Source organism: Lepisosteus platostomus, chromosome 5 (genome assembly GCF_059453375.1).
Source record: "Lepisosteus platostomus isolate fLepPlt1 chromosome 5, fLepPlt1.hap1, whole genome shotgun sequence".
NCBI lineage: Eukaryota > Metazoa > Chordata > Actinopteri > Semionotiformes > Lepisosteidae > Lepisosteus > Lepisosteus platostomus.
This window is the reverse complement of record NC_142615.1, coordinates 15,019,462-15,037,721: the sequence shown is the minus strand read 5'-3', so window position 1 is coordinate 15,037,721 and position 18,260 is coordinate 15,019,462. Positions and strand designations below refer to the sequence as shown.

The following is an 18,260-nucleotide window of genomic DNA, read 5'->3' as shown; positions in this document are numbered from 1 at the left end:
CGTGAAATGCGAGATGTTGTGATTTTTTTCCCGCTTAAGGCTTCTATCGTTTCTACTCTAACGAGAAAGACCTCTTTATTAGAAGTGAGATTTTAACAAACGTCTCCAGGGTTAACTGCGACCTGAACGCAACGCCTTAGACCACCAGCCATCTTGCCTGTGGTACTTAGAGCAGCGCTCAATAAAAATGATCAGAACCCGAAAGCGCTTCTTATGCGGATCAGTATATTCCGATACCACTGGTTCTGCAGAAGAAATAAGAAAAGCCGAACTCAAAGCAGTGTGTTGCCATTACGGGTACTCTGTCTGCAGCTGCTTTAAGATCTACTCACACCGTGTTGCCATTAAGGCTACCTAGTTAAAAAAAAAAACTTATCGTCATCTTTTTGAACGTGATTATTAGACACCCGTTAAATCTCCACCGAGGTTTCTTGAGAGATCTTTCAGCGAGCGAGTATTAAAAAACTACGTCGCTTCCAACCTCTGCTCTCACTGTAAACTCGGACGTGATGTTCTGCAGATGTGCAGTGTGCCTTTCCTCTTGTCGTATTCAAGATTACTCACTGTGTGCGCTCCTCACTGCGTGTTCTGTACTCTACTGTGATTTAATTTAGATGATTACGTGGAGTAGAGTGACAAGATCTACTTGAACATTTTCGGTTTGTGAAATGAAAAACTAAATACACTACTGTAAATACAAGTAATGGACATTTAAAATAACCACAGTACAGCTAGAAGAGTGAAAGATAAGAGACTATTTAGAATGACATTCACAATAGACTTAAGAACAGCACAACCGCCCGAACAGGGACTTGAACCCTGGGCCCTCAGATTTAAAGTCTGATGCTCTACCGACTGAGCTATCCGGGCTCTGAAAGAAAGTCGACACTGTCGGGATCCTCGCAAGTCACGTGTCTCTTGTGCCGAAGAGCAGTCATACCTGACCCGTCTGGAATGACCACTGACAGACTTTATCCAGAAGCCACGGCACCACTCCCAGTAGAATGAGAGAGAAATACAGCATGACATGGGTATTTAAGGGGCTCCCACAATCCATCTTTCCTCACATTACTGATTTTTTTCAATAGCATTTTGACCTTTTTTCACATTCAGATTTTTTTCACATTTAATAAAATCTTTTAATCAACAACATTAAAAAGAAAACAAATGGAACATTTTTTGGAACAATAATTAAAAAAAAAACTTTCAATGCCTTGGTTGTATGCGTTTATTAAGGGAGTTGCAACAGTGCTGAAATGTAAAGAGCATTTCTGTAGAGAAAACGGCATTTTTTCTGCCTTAAGCTTAGGGAGAATGTCTTTTAGAAATTCTATTTTATAACACCTTGCACAGCCTCCCGGCAGACTAACAAATATTTTTTTTGAGAAATTGGCTCACACACCGGAAGACACTAACGTTTATTTACGTTAGAATATGTGAATAACAGTTTAACCGAAAAAGTTTATAATTATGATTTTGTTAAAATTCAATAAATCGTCTATCATTAGTAAGTAATTATTAAGAAAGTGTTTTATTTCATAAATTATAAGACAATTTAGAGAGTTTATAGGTCATAAACGTCGGTTATGTTCTTTTAACTCTAGCATTCAGGATCCAAACCCAGGTGCGGACGATTGTGTTTCTTGAATCTCTTGTAATCATCAAAGGTCGATGTGTCGTCCTTCAGTACTTTCTCGAGTTGTGCCATGGATATTTTATACGATCAATACTTGTCATGCTCTTTTGCATTTTCATTAACAAACGGAAAAAGTTCAAAGTGTGTTTATGGCTGCGCTTCACATCTACACGAGAGCAGTACAGGACAGTGCGGAGTTCAGAAGGAGGATTCGCTCGCTGAATGATCTCTCAAGAAATCCCGGGTAAGATTCAAGAGGTGTTTTCTGCAACAGCCACGGCAAGTGTGAAGCAATCTCTGGATTTCCTGAATTTGAATTATTAGGGTTAGGGTTAGTTCAAATAATTTAGGATTTAACAGAACTAAATGAGGTACATTTAAAACAGCAGCGCAACTCTGCAGCACGTCGAGTGTGCCTGCATTTAGTTGTGTAAACCTGGCTCTCTCTGAACACAAGGAAAGAGTTCTCACTCAACAGAAGATTGCAATGTGAGTACTGTAATATAAAGCACCTGGAGATGCCAGGGATTGAACCCAGGACCTCATACATGCAAAGCATGCGCTCTACCACTGAGCTACATCCCCAATGAAAAACGTAAAGGAACAGACTTAGAGATGTGCAGATGCTCACTGATCACAATCCACCACTCACGAAGAATGCCTGCAGTTTCCCACTTTCGCGTTTCCTCTACTACAGAATAAATTCATGGGAATGAAGAAATAAGGAAGGAAAAATAATCGCATTGAAGCTTCAAGAGACTGGGCACAAATTAATCTATTATTTTTGTATCCAGTCACACGTGCGACGGTGGTTAATTCCCAGACGGGGGAGTGCTTTTTTTCTACCTCCTTACTCGACTGTCTTTCAATTCTGTTTTATTTGAAAGCTTTTTGCATCTTTTAAGTGCTCTTGATTAAACTATGCATAGAAAAACAGCACTACTGATGATTTTCATGGACCGATGCACACTTGTTCTGTACAACTCGAGTGATAAAGCCCTGTCTGCAAATATTGTAGAAGAACATAAAAGGGTGAAACAACGCCCCAACCACAGGAATGGTAACAAGCAGGATCGTGTTCTTATTTGATAAGTCCTTTTGAGATGTCTTGTCAATGCACACAGGCGTTAGAGCTGAATAATTTACTTTTAGTGGTGTTTTTAAACAAAGATGGAACATGTTATTTCTATACCAGGAACAAAGGAGCTGACTTTAACTTTAAGAGGCAAAAACGACACCTTATCAAAGCTAATATCAATTAAAATGACATCACAACAAAAGAGTGGAGCCTTGAGTGAATAAAGCCTTGAGTGGAGCCTTGAGCTTTCATTGGACGTATGTGTCTCCATAACTTTGTAGGTGAGAGAGAGGATTGTGATAATTTGCAGGTGCTTCTCGGAAGTGCGTTGGTGGTACAGGCGCCTTCCAAATAATTGAGTCGGGTTTGAATCCCAGCCAGTACAAACCCAAATCTTTTCAAGATAATTTGTGGTCCGCTAACACATCTTTTGAAACACTACAACAGGTAACACCCCGTGTGAAACATCATGAACATTTGTTAAAGCCTGAGTTGTACATACTCTAACGTAAATAAACGTTAGTGTCTTCCGGTGTGTGAGCCAATTTCTCCAAAAAAATATTTGTTAGTCTGCCGGGAGGCTGTGCAAGGTGTTAAGAAATAGAATTTCTAAAAGACAGGCTCCCTATAACATCAAGGCAGAAAAAATGCTGTTTTCTCTACAGAAATGCTCTTTAAATTTCAGCACTGTTGCAACTCCCTTTATAAAGGGTGTGCACACGTATACAACCAAGGCATTGAAAGATTTTTTTAATTATTGTTCCAAAAAATGTTCCATTTGTTTTCTTTTTAATGTTGTTGATAAAAAGATTTTATTAAATGTGAAAAAAATCTGAATGTGAAAAAAAATCAGTAATGTGAGGAAAGATGGATTGTGGGAGCCCCTTAACTACCCATGTCATGCTGTATTTCTCACTCATTCTACTGGGAGTGGTGCCGTCGCTTCTGGATAAAGTCTGTCGGTGGTCATTCCAGACGGGTCAGGTATGACTGCTCTTCGGCACAAGAGACAGGTGACTTGCGAGGATCCCGACAGTGTCGATCTTCTTTCAGAGCCCGGATAGCTCAGTCGGTAGAGCATCAGACTTTTAATCTGAGGGCCCAGGGTTCAAGTCCCTGTTCGGGCGGTTGTGCTGTTCTTAAGTCTGTTGTGAAAGTCATTCTAAATAGTCTTTCATCTTTCACTCTTCTAGCTGTACTGTGGTTATTTTAAATGTCCATTACTTGTATTTACAGTAGTGCATTTAGTGTTTCATTTCACAAACCGAAAATGTTCAAGTAGATCTTGTCACTCTACTCCACGTAGTTTTATGAGGCGTGGAAACGACCGCAACTTCATTTCTGAGATGCTTTCTCTCACGTGGTGAAATCTCGACCTCTTTGGCATCTCTGGCTATAGTTCTTCTGTAGAGCACCTCTGCTTATAGTGCCCTTGAAGTCATTTTATTTTTACAGGAAGACGCATTCCCTAACGATCTCTCCTGTTTTAGAAATGCTTCATAAGGCGTGTTTGATTCAAGGGACAAACAGTATACTAATTGTACAATGCAGATCTATGCAGCATTCGTACTGGATTTGACTGGGATTCTGAAATACTTCTTGAAAAGGTATTCAGATTTTTTTGAACCTATAATAAAAACACAGACCTGAAACTCCCTAGCTTCCAATCTCTGATGTTGCTGTCCTTAAACTCGGACGTGATGTTCTGCAGACGTGCAGTGTGCCTTTACTCTCTTATTTTTCAAAACGACCTCCGTTGTTGGGCGCAGTTAAAGTGGAACTGGCCTGACTGCACAGGAAAGTATGGAATGATAAAATGTTTCTACGGCTCAAAATGTCCCTTTAGACCCTCGGCATGTCTCTGCTAGGAACGGGCAGGTAGAGAGGTTTAACAGATGCTCATGATGTTTCACACGGGGTGTTACCTGTTGTAGTGTTTCAAAAGATGTGTTAGCGGACCACAAATTATCTTGAAAAGATTTGGGTTTGTACTGGCTGGGATTCAAACCCGACTCAATTATTTGGAAGGCGCCTGTACCACCAACGCACTTCCGAGAAGCACCTGCAAATTATCACAATCCTCTCTCTCACCTACAAAGTTATGGAGACACATACGTCCAATGAAAGCTCAAGGCTCCACTCAAGGCTTTATTCACTCAAGGCTCCACTCTTTTGTTGTGATGTCATTTTAATAATATTAGCTTTGACAAGGTGTCATTTTTGCCTCTTAAAGTTATAGTCTGCTCCTTTCTTCCTGGTATAGAAAGAAGTAAAAGTAAATTATTCAACTCTACCGCCTGTGTGCATTGACAAGACATCTCAAAAGGACATATTAAATAAGAACACGATCCTTCCTGTTACCATTCCTGTGGTTGGGGCGTTGTTTCACCCTTTTACGTTAAATCATCAGTACTGCTGTTTTTCTATGCATAGTTTAATCAAGAGCACTTAAAAGATGCAAATAGCTTTCAAATAAAATAGAACTGAAAGACAGTCGAGTAAGGAGGTAGAAAAAAAGCACTCCCCCGTCTGGGAATCAACCACCGTCGCCCATGTAACTGGATACAAAAATAACAGATTAATTTGTGCCCAGTCTCTTTAAGCTTCGATGCGATTATTTTTCCTTCCTTATTTCTTCATTCCTATGAATTTACTCTGTAGTAGAAGAAACGCGAAAGTGGGAAACTGCAGGCATTTTTCGTGAGTGGTGTGATCAGTGAGCATTTGCACATTTCTAAGTCTGTTCCATAGCCTTTTACATCGGGGATGTAGCTCAGTGGCAGAGCGCATGCTTTGCATGTATGAGGTCCCGGGTTCAATCCCTGGCATCTCCAGGTGCTTTATATTACAGTACTCACATCGCAGTTTTCTGTTGAGTGAGAACTCTTTGCTCGTGTTCAGAGAGAGCCAGGTTTACACAATTAAATGCAGTTTACACAATTAAACTCGACGTGCTGCAGGGTTGCGCTGCTGTTCTAAATGTACCTCATTTAGTTCTGTTAAATCCTAAATTATTTGAACTAATAATTTAGTTCAAATTCAGGAAATCCAGAGATTGCTTCACACTTGTCGTGGCTGTTGCAGAAAACACCTGTTGAATCTCACCCGGGATTTCCTGAGAGATTATTCAGCGAGCGAATCCTCCTTCTGAACTCCGCACTAAACTGAAAGCTTCACGAACTCCTCACTGCGTGTCCTGTACTGCTCTCGTGTAGATGTGAAGCACAGCCATAAACACACTTTAAACTTTTTCCGTTTGTTAATGAAAATGCAAAAGAGCATGACAAGTATTAATCGTATAAAATATCCATGGCACAACTAGAGAAAGTACTGAAGGACTACACATCGACTTTTGATGATTACAAGAGATTCAAGAAACACAATCGTCCGCAGCTGGGTTTGGATCCTGAACTCTAGAGTTAAAAGAACATAAGCGACGGATATGACCTATAAACTCTCTGAATTGTCTTATAGTTTATGAAATAAAACAATTTCTTAATAAATTCTAACTGTTGATAGACGATTTATTGAATTTTAACAAAATCACAATTACAAACTTTTTCGGTTAAAGTGTTATTCACATACTCTCACGTAAATAAACGTTAGTGTCTTCCGGTGTGTGAGCCAATTTCTCCAAAAAATATTTGTTAGTCTGTCGGGAGGCTGTGCAAGATGTTAAGAAATAGAATTTCGAAAAGACAGGCTCCCTAAGCTAAACATCAAGGCTGTTTTCTCTACAGAAATGCTCTTTAAATTTCAGCACTGTTGCAACTCCCTATATAAAGGGTGTGCACACGTATACAACCAAGGCATTGAAATATTTTTTTTTAATCATTGTTCCAAAAAACATTCCATTTGTTTTCTTTTTAATGTTGTTGATTAAAAGATTTTATTAAATGAGAAAAAAAATCTGAATGTGAAAAAAGGTCAAAATGCTATTGAAAAAAATTAGTAATGTGAGGAAAGATGGATTGTGGGAGCCGCTTAACTACCCATGTCATGCTGTATTTCTCACTCATTCTACTGGGAGTGGTGCCGTCGCTTCTGGATAAAGTCTGTCAGTGGTCATTCCAGACGGGTCAGGTATGACTGCTCTTCGGCACAAGAGACACGTAACTTGCGAGGATCCCGACAGTGTCGACTTGCTTTCAGAGCCCGGATAGCTCAGTCGGTAGAGCATCAGACTTTTAATCTGAGGGCCCAGGGTTCAAGTCCCTGTTCGGGCGGTTGTGCTGTTCTTAAGTCTATTGTGAATGTCATTCTAAATAGTCTCTTATCTTTCACTCTTCTAGCTGTACTGTGGTTATTTTAAATGTCCATTACTTGTATTTACAGTAGTGTATTTAGTGTTTCATTTCACAAACCGAAAATGTTCAAGTAGATCTTGTCACTCTACTCCACGTAATCATCTAAATTAAATCACAGTAGAGTACAGAACACGCAGTGAGGAGCTCACACAGTGAGTACTCTTGAATACGACAAGAGGAAAGGCACACTGCACATCTGCAGAACATCACGTCCGAGTTTACAGTGACAGCAGAGGTTGGAAGCGACGTAGTTTTTTATTACTCGCTCGCTGAACGATCTCTCAAGAAACCTCGGTGGAGATTTAACGGGTGTCTAATAATCACGTTCAAAAAGGTGACGATAAGTTTTTTTTATCTAGGTAGCCTTAATGGCAACACGGTGTGAGTAGATCTTAAAGCAGCTGCAGACAGAGTACCCGTAATGGCAACACAGTGCTTTGAGTTCGGGTTTTCTTATTTCTTCGGTAGAACCAGTGGTATCGGAATATACTGATCCGGATAGGAAGCGCTTTCGGTTTCTGATCATTTTTATTGAGCGCTGCTATGGTCTTAGGCGTTGCATTCAGGTCGCAGTTAACCCTGGAGACGTTTGTTAAAATCTCACTTCTAATAAAGAGGTCTTTCTCGTTAGAGTAGAAACGATAGAAGCCTTAAGCGGGAAAAAAATCACAACATCTCGCATTTCACGTGTTTAATGTTAACTGTCTCAGTGGTTGCCTCGGTGATTGATGGCTCTTCTCCCTCGCAGGGTGACAGCAAACTTCTTCAGAGAGGGAGTCTCCCACGCACGGCTTTTCTTTATCAAGAGCTGAGACAACAGAAACAGACTTCCAACTGACATGAATTACTTCTTGAGCGTTTATGACTGTCTTTAAAAGCTGAAAGCAGGTGAAAAAGTCTTTGGAAATGAGGAAATGACTGCTGACAGTAAACAGAGCTGACGCTCAGCTGCAGACAAGCGCTCCTCTTTAGTATAGTGCTGAGTACCCCCGCTTTTTGCGCGGGAGACTGGGGGTACGTTTCTGTAACAGGGCGCTGGTTTAATTTTTTAACAACCTGACTTCACTTAAAAAAGTATGTACTGTGTACTACGTTTCGGACTAGATAGTGCGGTAGAATATGGAGATCATCTCCAGCTTTGAGCTCAACTGCAACAAGAAGTCATGCTAAATGTAGTATAGTGAGTAAACATCGCCAGACAACAGAACGAGAGAGTAGAAGGCAGGAATATATGGTGTAAGGGCGTGATCTGTGTAGTTAATAAAATAGTTAAAATAATATAAAAACGTCTCTTTATTAAGATACACAACATTGAAGGCGACGAGAGATGGGTGCTTGACGGACTCAAAGCGAGCAGAACACTGCAGATTTTAGTTCCCTTGCTGGTAGAAACGAACTTCTGAATTTTCGGACTTTTCGTTTAGCTTGCGCCATGGAAGATATGGCAGCCACGCCGAGAAGGTTTGCTTATGCCCAGCTTTTTCCACCGCTTCTACTGAACCTCGGAGCCCCGGATTTGTATACGGAATACAAGATATGGATGGAGTCGTACATATTTTTTTTCAATAGCCAGTGGATCTACAGAAGCTCAGGATGCCGTGAGACGTGCTACATTACTGCACTGTATCGGGGCTCCCGTGCAGCGGATTTTCGCCAACCTCCCTGGAGAAAAAGACTGTAGCTGCTTTAGACGCTTCCTTTACACCGCGGAGAAACGGCATAAATTTAGGCAGAGAACTTAGTCTCAGGACGAATCTGTTGATGCTTTTGTGACTGCACTAAGAGAACTGGCTAAATCTTGTGACTTTGGAGTATTGGAAACTGACATGTTAAGAGATCAACTTGTGGAAAAATGTGCACATAAGAGACTATAAATTGCTGCAGGAGGAAGGGCTGACTTTGGAAAGAGCTCTTACAGTCGCTAGAATTCATGAAGCAGCTCAAGCAGAATCAAGAATGCTTTCTGACCACAGTGACAAAGTGACACTGAACGGGGCGCTCGCTCAAACTTTACAAACAAAACCCGAGCAGCAGGACGCAGTCATGCTAGAGAAATAGAAGAACAGGGGACGGCTGACATTACATGTTACAGGTGCGGACTAACAATGCACAAAGCAGATGAATGCGGAGCGTGAACAGCAAAATGTCTACACTGCAAGAAAACAGGACATTGTGCACATGTCTGCAGAACATCACGTCCGAGTTTAAGGACAAGTATCCCTTTTATTGTTGTTGCTGCCTCCAGTTTACATTTGGCGATGTAAACCTGATTCAGAAAAAAATAATTTGAACAACCTTATTCCCATGCTTATTCAAAGGCGCGGTGGCCAAGAGGTAAGGCGTCGGTCTCGTAAACTGAAGAGCGTGGGTTCAAGCCCCACCCGTGCCTGTTGCATTTGTCACCGCTTTCCTTCAGTTTCAAAGTCTTAAAAGAACTCGCAATGTAGGGATCTCAATAGTAAGAGAACATAACTGTCGCCAGTGATTAGTATTCTTGCATATCCTGCCTTGATTTTTTAGTCGACAAAGCTTATCTCTCTTCGCACCCATCTTCCGAATGATCGTCTCAGCATTGGGAAGGAACGTGCGCTTGGTACAGCCCCCGACTCCATGGTCTGATCACAAACAGATCGGGTGAGCTGTCAGTCCAGGTTGGAAGTAACGTTCGAAAGCACTAAAAATCTGAATTAGGAACGAGAAGACCATGCTTTTTTATACGAGTAAACGATAAAATAATATACTGCCTGCAAGACTATGTCAAGTTCAAGTTTATTGTCATTATACTCATACACAGGTATATGGTATAACGAAAGGCTATTTAGCTAGCTCTCGGACATAAGTAGTACAAAGAAAAAAACACAACAACAATACAATTGTATAACAAAAGAAAGACAGAGACAACAGCCGATGTGCAAAAAACAACAACAGGCAGTGTGCAAAACAATAAAAATGTAACAGGTTATGTGCAAAAACATGCATCAAAAGAATGAAATAAAGGGATAGAAATGATGGGGAGTGAGCTTTTGACATGTATGGTAGAGGTAGATTTTCAATGTGTGTTTGGGTTTTGGTAAGAAAGAAGGCACTGTGAGGTTCAGATCATAGGTGAGAGGTGAGGAGAGAGTGAGAGAGGCTGGGAGTTTAATAGTTTGATAGTGCGGGGGTAAAAACTGTTTCTGAGTCTGGTAGTCCGGACCCGAATGCTCCGCTACCGTTTTCCATGTCATGCTGAACGCCACAAATTGTGTTAGTCCAGTCGTATCAATCGTCCTAAAGTTGTGGAAAATTGCATGTGACTGGTGCAATCAGCACACATTTTTCAGGATAGTCGAGCAGTTTAAAACAGCAAATTCACAACTTCGTGTCTTAAAAGCTTTGTGTTTCGCTCTCCAAATAGAGGCATGGGTTCAAATCCCACTCCCGACAATCAGCCGTTTTACCCTGTCTTTTTTACCTGCCTTTACACTGTTTCAGTCTTGTTGTGCTCGCTGACAATCACAATACGAGGAAAACGGAGAAACTGCTATGCAAAAACATAACGGACAGAAAAAAGCTTCGTAAACACGTGAATGTGATTAGCAGCAGTAAGGTATGCATTCAAATGTTTAAGGCTGATTTATAACAGCAGCAGAAGAAAGGTGCAGCACAATGCAATTTGTGAGAATTTGCGTGTTTTTATGCTGCGTGGACTTCTTTCAAGCCTATGAAGTGACCCCCGTTTTATTTTCATTTTCAAACTTCAGAACCGAATAACGAAAAGGTTTCATGTGTGACAGCATTCCGTTGTAAATACCGTTTCCACGATGTATTCAGCGACGGGAATGAAATGTTTTAGTACTGGCTCAAATGCGAGGAATTTCAGAAAAACCTGGAAAAGCAACGCTTGCAATAAATGACTACTTTTAAGCGTGTAGTCAGCATGAACAGAACAACGCAATGCTCTGTAAAAACAACCGGAAGCCGCAATTACTCTTTTATCTCGGGCAGTTCATTCCGATACGATGTTTCCGCAGACTAAATGAAATGCCGAACTTGCCGAGCAAGTTTAATACTTGCTTGTGAGCCCTAGATAAATTGGCTGCTGCAATTTCAGCAAGCGGAGTTCTGTTCAGCTGCCTGTAGTACACATTGCTGATTCCTTTTGTGAGGGCACGGGCAATCTTTCAACGATAAGGCTGACGTGCCAGTCGAAATTGTGTTTCCCTTTCACTGTGTTGTATTTGCCCTACTCGTACAACATCAATTGTGATGTCATCATTGCCCATTGGTTTGTGTCTTGTTGTCATTGTGTATTTTACATTACAGGAATTGAAAGTACTGAACTGAAGGTACTGAAGGTAGGAACTGAAAGTACAGACTGCTTTAATTATAAGAGTTTTTTTTCTGCTGTTCTCTTTCCTGATGTATTGGTATTTGAAGGCTATTGGGCAGCAAGGATTTATCTTCCTGAACTCTCTATATAAGATATGGGTCCATGATCATCTTAGTTTAGATGTACCTTTTAAAGGTGGTATTATTCTCCATTGTTCAGTCTTCAGACATACTTGGAAAGTTTTAGGCACAGACAATCTTTCTTAATCCCCTTTTATCCTGAGGTGACGTCCCAGACGAGCTTGCCCCCTGGGAATATTCACTGTGCTCTTCAGGCTTTTTTTCTGATTCTACACAGATTTTTTCTCCTTCAAACATGTCACCACTGTCTGTGCTGCCGTGTGCAGCCCATGCATCTTCTGTATCTCCTGATGAACTCCTGAGCTCTGTGTTGCCTTCCAAACTATGTCCCTCACTTTGACTTGAAATATTGACTATAGATTGTGTACTGTCATCTGGTTTTGAATCCTTACCAATACTCACCCCCTTCTGCGCCCTAAGCACTTGGATTCTTACTTTTTTTCTATCTTCATGCCAAATCACTAATAACCATTTCCTGTTGCTGGAGTAATCCTCTCCAAGGACTCTGTTTGACAGTGTTGACCACATACTGTATTGTCATGCCACCTAATTTTTTTTTCTATCTTAGAAAACTTCAGAAATTCTTTGATCTCACTCCCTACTCCACCAGCCCTTGACCACAGCTCTGGCCTCCTACTTCTCTGTCCTCCTTTAACATGTGGCATTGCCAACAATCTGAAAAATAGGGAACACATCTGAATGAAGTGGAAACATAATTGAAATTCAATACCCAACAGATGTACAAGTCCATTAAATGTTTTTATTTCTGTGTTTAATTTTTGAGGGACCCTATATTTTGATATAGCATCAATCACAAAACAGCATTCTGTCAATGTCACGACCACCAGCCCGGGGAGATCAACTCACAAAATAACTAACCAGTACCAGCAGCGGGTTAATAATAACATGTGTTAATCCACCAGCACATGCTCTACTGTGCGGCAAGCAGCACTCTTTTAACCATCCAAACCCGCTTCCCGCTACTCGGTATTGAGTCTTCTCTTTGAGAGCTCTACCTCGCGTTTACTCTGAATATCGCTTACTGGTTACTGAACTCCCTTTTGCCTCTGGACCTTGGACCTCACCTTCCGATTTGGATTGTTTGCTTCTCTCTGTACTTCAAGTATTTCGATCTACCTTTCACCTAACAATCTCACCTGACGTTCTGGATTGTTCGCCTGTCTCAATAACTACTTGCTCCTGCATCTGCATAGGATCTGCATACCTTTTCACTGAGGATTTCTGGCAGTCAAAGCCACATAAAAAATACTAGAAAAGAAGTATGTGTTTCTTTAAAAAAAATACCCCCAAATTGTTTTTGTTTTTTAAAAGTCAACATATCTGGGTTGTGTTTGCAAGATTTTTAAAAATTCCAAAGTTTGTGTGGGTATGATTGTAAAAAATCAAATCATAACTGAAGAAGTCTCCATGGTCAAAACATTGTGTTTTCTTCTTCTCTTTTCAGCATGGAATAAACCTATTACTCGTTCCTTGGAGATTACCATGTGCCAATAAGATATGATCACTGTTTTGACCATATACAATTTCTTGCATTAGGAATTCCTATTTTGCATACCCCAGCTTGCTCTCCTTGAGATACACATACAGGGAGAGAAGCTGGGGGTCAGAGCACAGGGTCAGCCATTTATACGGCACCCCTGGAGCAGTTGGGGTTAAGGGCCTTGTTCAGGAGCCCAATGGAGTAGGTGTCAGCCCTGTCCCGTCCCTAGTTTCCGGTCTGCTGTCCTTCTGGTCTTTCTCTTTCCCTTGGGCTATATATTCTGGGTCTTGCACTCTGTCCTCACTCAGCATTGACGTTCGGATGTCCTGAGACCCGCCTAGCACCAGGGCGCCCCACGTCCGCTCCCTGAGGGCATAGGTTTCTATACGGCATTCCTGAACTCTTTGCACTAATGAGCCCGGGCCTTTTTCCCGTCTTGCCACTACGCATATGGGTCTTTTTCCGCTCTCCTGCTCCCCACGGTGAGTCCCTTTGGACGTCCGTGACAGTAGGATTCCTCTGCCGACTGTGGGATGTAAACCAGCAACCTTCCAGCCACAGGTGCAGATCCTTAGCCACAGAGCCACCGCTCTGCCAAATGTGCCAATTCTTTAAAGGAAGTCCAAAAAAATGCTAATTTATTTTTAAAAATAGTTGCTGTAAATAACATCGGTGGCTATTGAAGAGTACATACAAGCACAGAGACAAGTTAATAAACTTGGAATGACTACTTACAGCTCTGGAAAGACCGAAGATATTGTTTCCGGTTGTTAAGGAACAAGTAATAGGTTTATTCCATGCTGAAAAAAAGAAGAGAGAAAACAATGTTTCGGCCGTGGAGCATTCTTCAGGTGTGAGAGAGAGAAGGCAGTAGGCAAAGGTAATGTAGTGGGAGAACAAAGGCTGGGAGGGAGGAGGGGTGAGAGGCGGGAGCAGGGGACAGAAAGAGAGGCCAATCAAGAGGTGTGAAGTCAGAAAAGGTGTTGAGAGGTGTGAAATGAAACTTCCAATGAATGGAGAAAAACTTAGTAGAATAGTAGTCTGTCGTTTAGAGAAGGGGGAAGGTGTGATCCTAGCTGCAGGATAAGTTTGGTTTCAGTAGTCTTACTAATTTATCAGTTCAGAAAACCATCTTTGAGAACACATACATAGAGATTAGAGTGGTCATGGCCATCAGAGGTGAAATGAGAAACAGTGGTTTTTGGAGAGATCTTCAATCTTCACAGCCCTGACATGTTCTCTGAAGCGGTCTCCAAGTCTCCTTCCTGTTTCTCCAATATAGAGAGAAACTGGGCATTTACTGCAAGAGATACAGTAAATAAGGTTGCTGGAGGTACAAGATGCCATCTGGGTGATCCAGAATTGTCCTGAGGGGCCTTGAATGAGTGTGGTGTTGGATGTGTACTTGCAGGCGATACAGCGAGCTCTGTTGCAGGGGAAAGTACCTGGTGTGGATGGTTGCTGAGAGCGGTCAAGGGAGCTGTGAACACGAAGGTTGCGCAGATTAGGTGATTGCCGATATGAGATGATGGGGCGGTCAGAAAAGAGGGCCCCAATGGAGGGATCATCCTGTAGGATGGAAAAGTTGTCGTTAACAGTCCTGGGGATAGGAAGTGTGTTAGGGAAGCACCAAAGGAATGCGGTTGTTATGGTGGGAGTTCCTGAATGGGTTGATGGTCCGAGGGGTGTTTTTGGCTCGGGCAAGGGCCCTGTCAATAACACTGCTGGGGTATCCTCTGTTGATGAAAAAGGAGTAGATTTTGAGGGTTTGATTCTGGAAGTCGATGTCGTCACTGCATACTTGTTGTAGCCGAAGGAACTGTGAAAAAGGGAGAGAATTTTTAGTATGTTTGGGGTGAAAACAAGAGATAGCTGTGTGAATCCGTGGGTTTGTAATAAACAGAAGTGGAGAGTCTGGGGTAGTTGATGGAGAAGTTGATGTCCAGAAACGGAAGAGTAGTGGAAGATATGTTAACCATATATTTGAGGGACAGGTGGAAGTTGGTGAAATGGTGCAGGAAGCACTTAAGCTGATCGTTGGAGCATGTGGCGGCACTGACGCAGTCATCAATATATCGCTTGTAGAGGTCAGGGACATAGCCAGTGTAGGAAGCGAAGAAGCGTTCTTCTACCCAGCCAACAAAGATATTGGCATAGCTGGGTCCCATTCTGGTGCCCATGGCAACTCCACTCACCTGTTGGTAAAAAAGATTATTGAAGGAGAATGCGTTCATTCTGAGAAACAGTGTTTCTGGTTGTTGTCCTTTAACTGATCTGGCACCGAAACATTAATCCTAAACAGTCAAACAAGTCCATGTGATGAAAACCCTTATGCTCTTTAATGTTTTTTTACGCACTAATTTCCCCCCCTCCCACTCATCAGCTTTTGGATGAGAGATTCTGACCACTGTATAAGATCAGAAGCAGTAGAAGAAACGGGCTTCTTTTCTGCTTATTTAACACACTCCTAATGCAAACAACACATTAAGAGTACAACGGAAAGGTTGCACCAAATGGGATCAAGCAATTTAAAACATATGTTCAGGGTACAGGAAAATTGTTATAGAGATGAATGGTATTCATGAAACAAATAATGTTGCAAAAAACTTTGCCAAAAGTCACAACCCATTTAACATTCATCAGACAGGTTGAATCAGTTGGATATCTCTTAGGTTCTAAATGCACTCAACGGCTGTATAATGCAAGCTCAAGAGTCAAAAGAACAGTAGTGAACTACAGTTCTTACAATAATAAACAGCCATTTGATCTTGTGAATGATCTATCATACACCCTTGAAATTATGTTACAGATTTGGAAGTTTGCACAGCTTGTAGTCTTTCTAACTCCATGAGACACACAGACAGGGAGGGAAGCTGGGGGTCAGAGCGCAGGGTCGGCCACTGTGCTCTTGTGCCAAACAGGTCATACAAAGACTGCCATTCCTTATATCTTTCCCTGAACCTGTGTGTCACTTCCTCACCTTCCAGAAGCAAAATATCGAGCTTCCACACACCCTTCCCCACAGTAACAGCCGTTGGAATAAAAATTGTACATGACAGCAGACAGTGGTCAGAGAAAAAAAAACAGGGGTTAGGCCTGTGGTCTTGCAAGTATCAAAACAAAATGCGTGAGGCTTGGGTCCCATTAGACTAGTGCCATGTGAAACCTGCCCTCCCCTGACTATGAAGTTTGAAGCCATCTTTCAGTTTAAAATCTTTACATAATGTTTGCAATAATATTGATGATTTATCAAATTGGACCCGTCTCTCGCCCCTCATTCTGCCTTCTCTTTCTAAAAGAGAATTAAAATCCCCAGCTAAAACCACTGGTTCCCATCCCAATAAATATACTCAGTTCCTGAATTAGGACATATCTGTCATGTGAGCAACTCAGACAATATATATTTAAGAGTTTAAATTAGACATTCATGAAACCCAGATACACCACCAGTGCTCTCCCTGGTTTCATTACAGGGTGCTGACGTACCTCTACCATCTTATTTTTAATTAGAACAGCTATACCGTCAGATTTATTTTCTTTGGACCCACTCCAGATTGATGGGCCCAATGTCCCCAGTTCTTCCATATCCTTATAGCAGTTTTAAAGGGTAACCCACACTCCTGTAACAACACAATATCAGCATTTACCTTCCTCACAAATGATAGTATAGTCCTTGCCCTTAACTTGGAGCGAATGCTTCTCACATTTATTGACACAATATTAAGAGCCATACTTAAAGTAGGACCAGGGGAGACTAAAAGCTCTGGCTACAATCGTTCAGTAGGTGACACCTACCCAACAGGCCTCCCCCCCCCCCTTTTGCTTTAATTGTCTCCTCCTCCACCACCCCCACAATCCATAGGATATTTCACCACCTGCCCTCCTTGAGTCTTTGGTTCTAAAGCTTGGTCAGTAAGATCACATATATTGGAGACATCTAAACCCATGGGAGAACCTACCTGAGGACTCGGAAAATGATCTTCCCTCACTCTTCTACTCGGAGTTCAATCATTTTCTAAATCCAATGTCTCTTTTAGAGTGCACCCTCTGTTCTGTACATTTCATTTGAGCACTTTCAGTCTCCACAGGTGGCAGGCTATTGGAAGAGATGCTACCAATCAATTCAGATTCCACCTCACTTTTTGCAACATCATCATTCTCTTTTACCTCCCCCTCATCCCCTTCACTCCATTCTGAACCCTCGCTCTCTTTTTCACCACTTTCTTCAACATCAACCACATCCAGTTCCTGATCCATAACCACTGCTCCAGCCCTAAATGCCTCTTCAAACTCTTCCTGTTTTGTCATTGGTCTTCCCAGTTTTGTTCTATTTGCAAAGGAATTTGGACAGTCTTTAAACACATGACCTTCACACTCACAGAGATTACATTTTCTCGCGCTTGTACATTCAGTATATGCATGTCCAATTTCCTTGCGCTTACCACACACCACCTTTGTACAGGCATCCACAAAGTGACCCAGCTCCCCACATCTCCTGCACGGTTTTGGCTGCCCTTGGTAGAACACAAGGCCTCTATTTTCACCTAATCCAATCAAAGAAGGAATGTGTTTAAATCCACCATAACCATTTTTTGTCTTCATGCAATGAAACAGGTACTCTCCATGCACAGTTCCAGATGCCATCATCATCCAAGACTTTCTGAAGCTCACCTTTCACTAAACAATACTTAGACAACCATGTCACAACATCTTCCTTCATCACCATCTCATTAAACATGCGAACAATCACAGTCCTATTAATTAATAATAATTGCTTACACTTATACAGTGCTTTTCTGGACACTCCACTCAAAGCGCTTTACAGGTAATGGGGACTCCCCTCCACTACCACCAATGTGCAGCATCCACCTGGATGATGCGACGGCAGCCATAGTGCGCCAGAACGCTCACCACACATCAGCTATCAGTGGGGAGGAAAGCAGAGGAATGTAGCCAATTCATAGGGGGGGGTTATTAGGAGGCCATGATTGGTGAGGGCCAATTGGAAATTTGGCCAGGACACCGGGGTTACACCCCTACTCTTTTCGAGAAACGCCCTGGGATTTTTAATGACCACAGAGAGTCAGGACCTCGGTTTTACATCTCATCCGAAGGACGGCGCCTGTTTACAGTCCAGTGTCCCCGTCACTATACTGGGGCATTAGGACCCACACAGACCACAGGGTGAGTGCCCCCTGCTGGCCCCACTAACACCTCTTCCAGCAGCAACCTTGGTTTTTCCCAGGAGGTCTCCCATCCAGGTACTGACCAGGCTCACACCACATT

At 42.0% G+C, this 18,260-nt stretch overlaps 5 non-coding genes across 5 annotated transcripts; 4 read left to right on the top strand and 1 right to left on the bottom strand.

Moving 5' to 3' along the window:
* Positions 1-2,149: 2,149 nt before the first annotated feature.
* Positions 2,150-2,221, bottom strand: trnaa-ugc (transfer RNA alanine (anticodon UGC)). The gene has a single exon. It is a non-coding gene; the product is annotated as a tRNA-Ala (tRNA).
* Positions 2,222-3,768: 1,547 nt separating this feature from the next.
* trnak-uuu (transfer RNA lysine (anticodon UUU)) lies at positions 3,769-3,841 on the top strand. Its single transcript has one exon. It is a non-coding gene; the product is annotated as a tRNA-Lys (tRNA).
* Positions 3,842-5,476: 1,635 nt separating this feature from the next.
* On the top strand, positions 5,477-5,548 carry trnaa-ugc (transfer RNA alanine (anticodon UGC)). The gene has a single exon. It is a non-coding gene; the product is annotated as a tRNA-Ala (tRNA).
* A 1,319-nt stretch (positions 5,549-6,867) lies between these two features.
* trnak-uuu (transfer RNA lysine (anticodon UUU)) lies at positions 6,868-6,940 on the top strand. The gene has a single exon. It is a non-coding gene; the product is annotated as a tRNA-Lys (tRNA).
* Positions 6,941-9,338: 2,398 nt separating this feature from the next.
* On the top strand, positions 9,339-9,410 carry trnat-cgu (transfer RNA threonine (anticodon CGU)). The gene has a single exon. It is a non-coding gene; the product is annotated as a tRNA-Thr (tRNA).
* Positions 9,411-18,260: the final 8,850 nt, after the last annotated feature.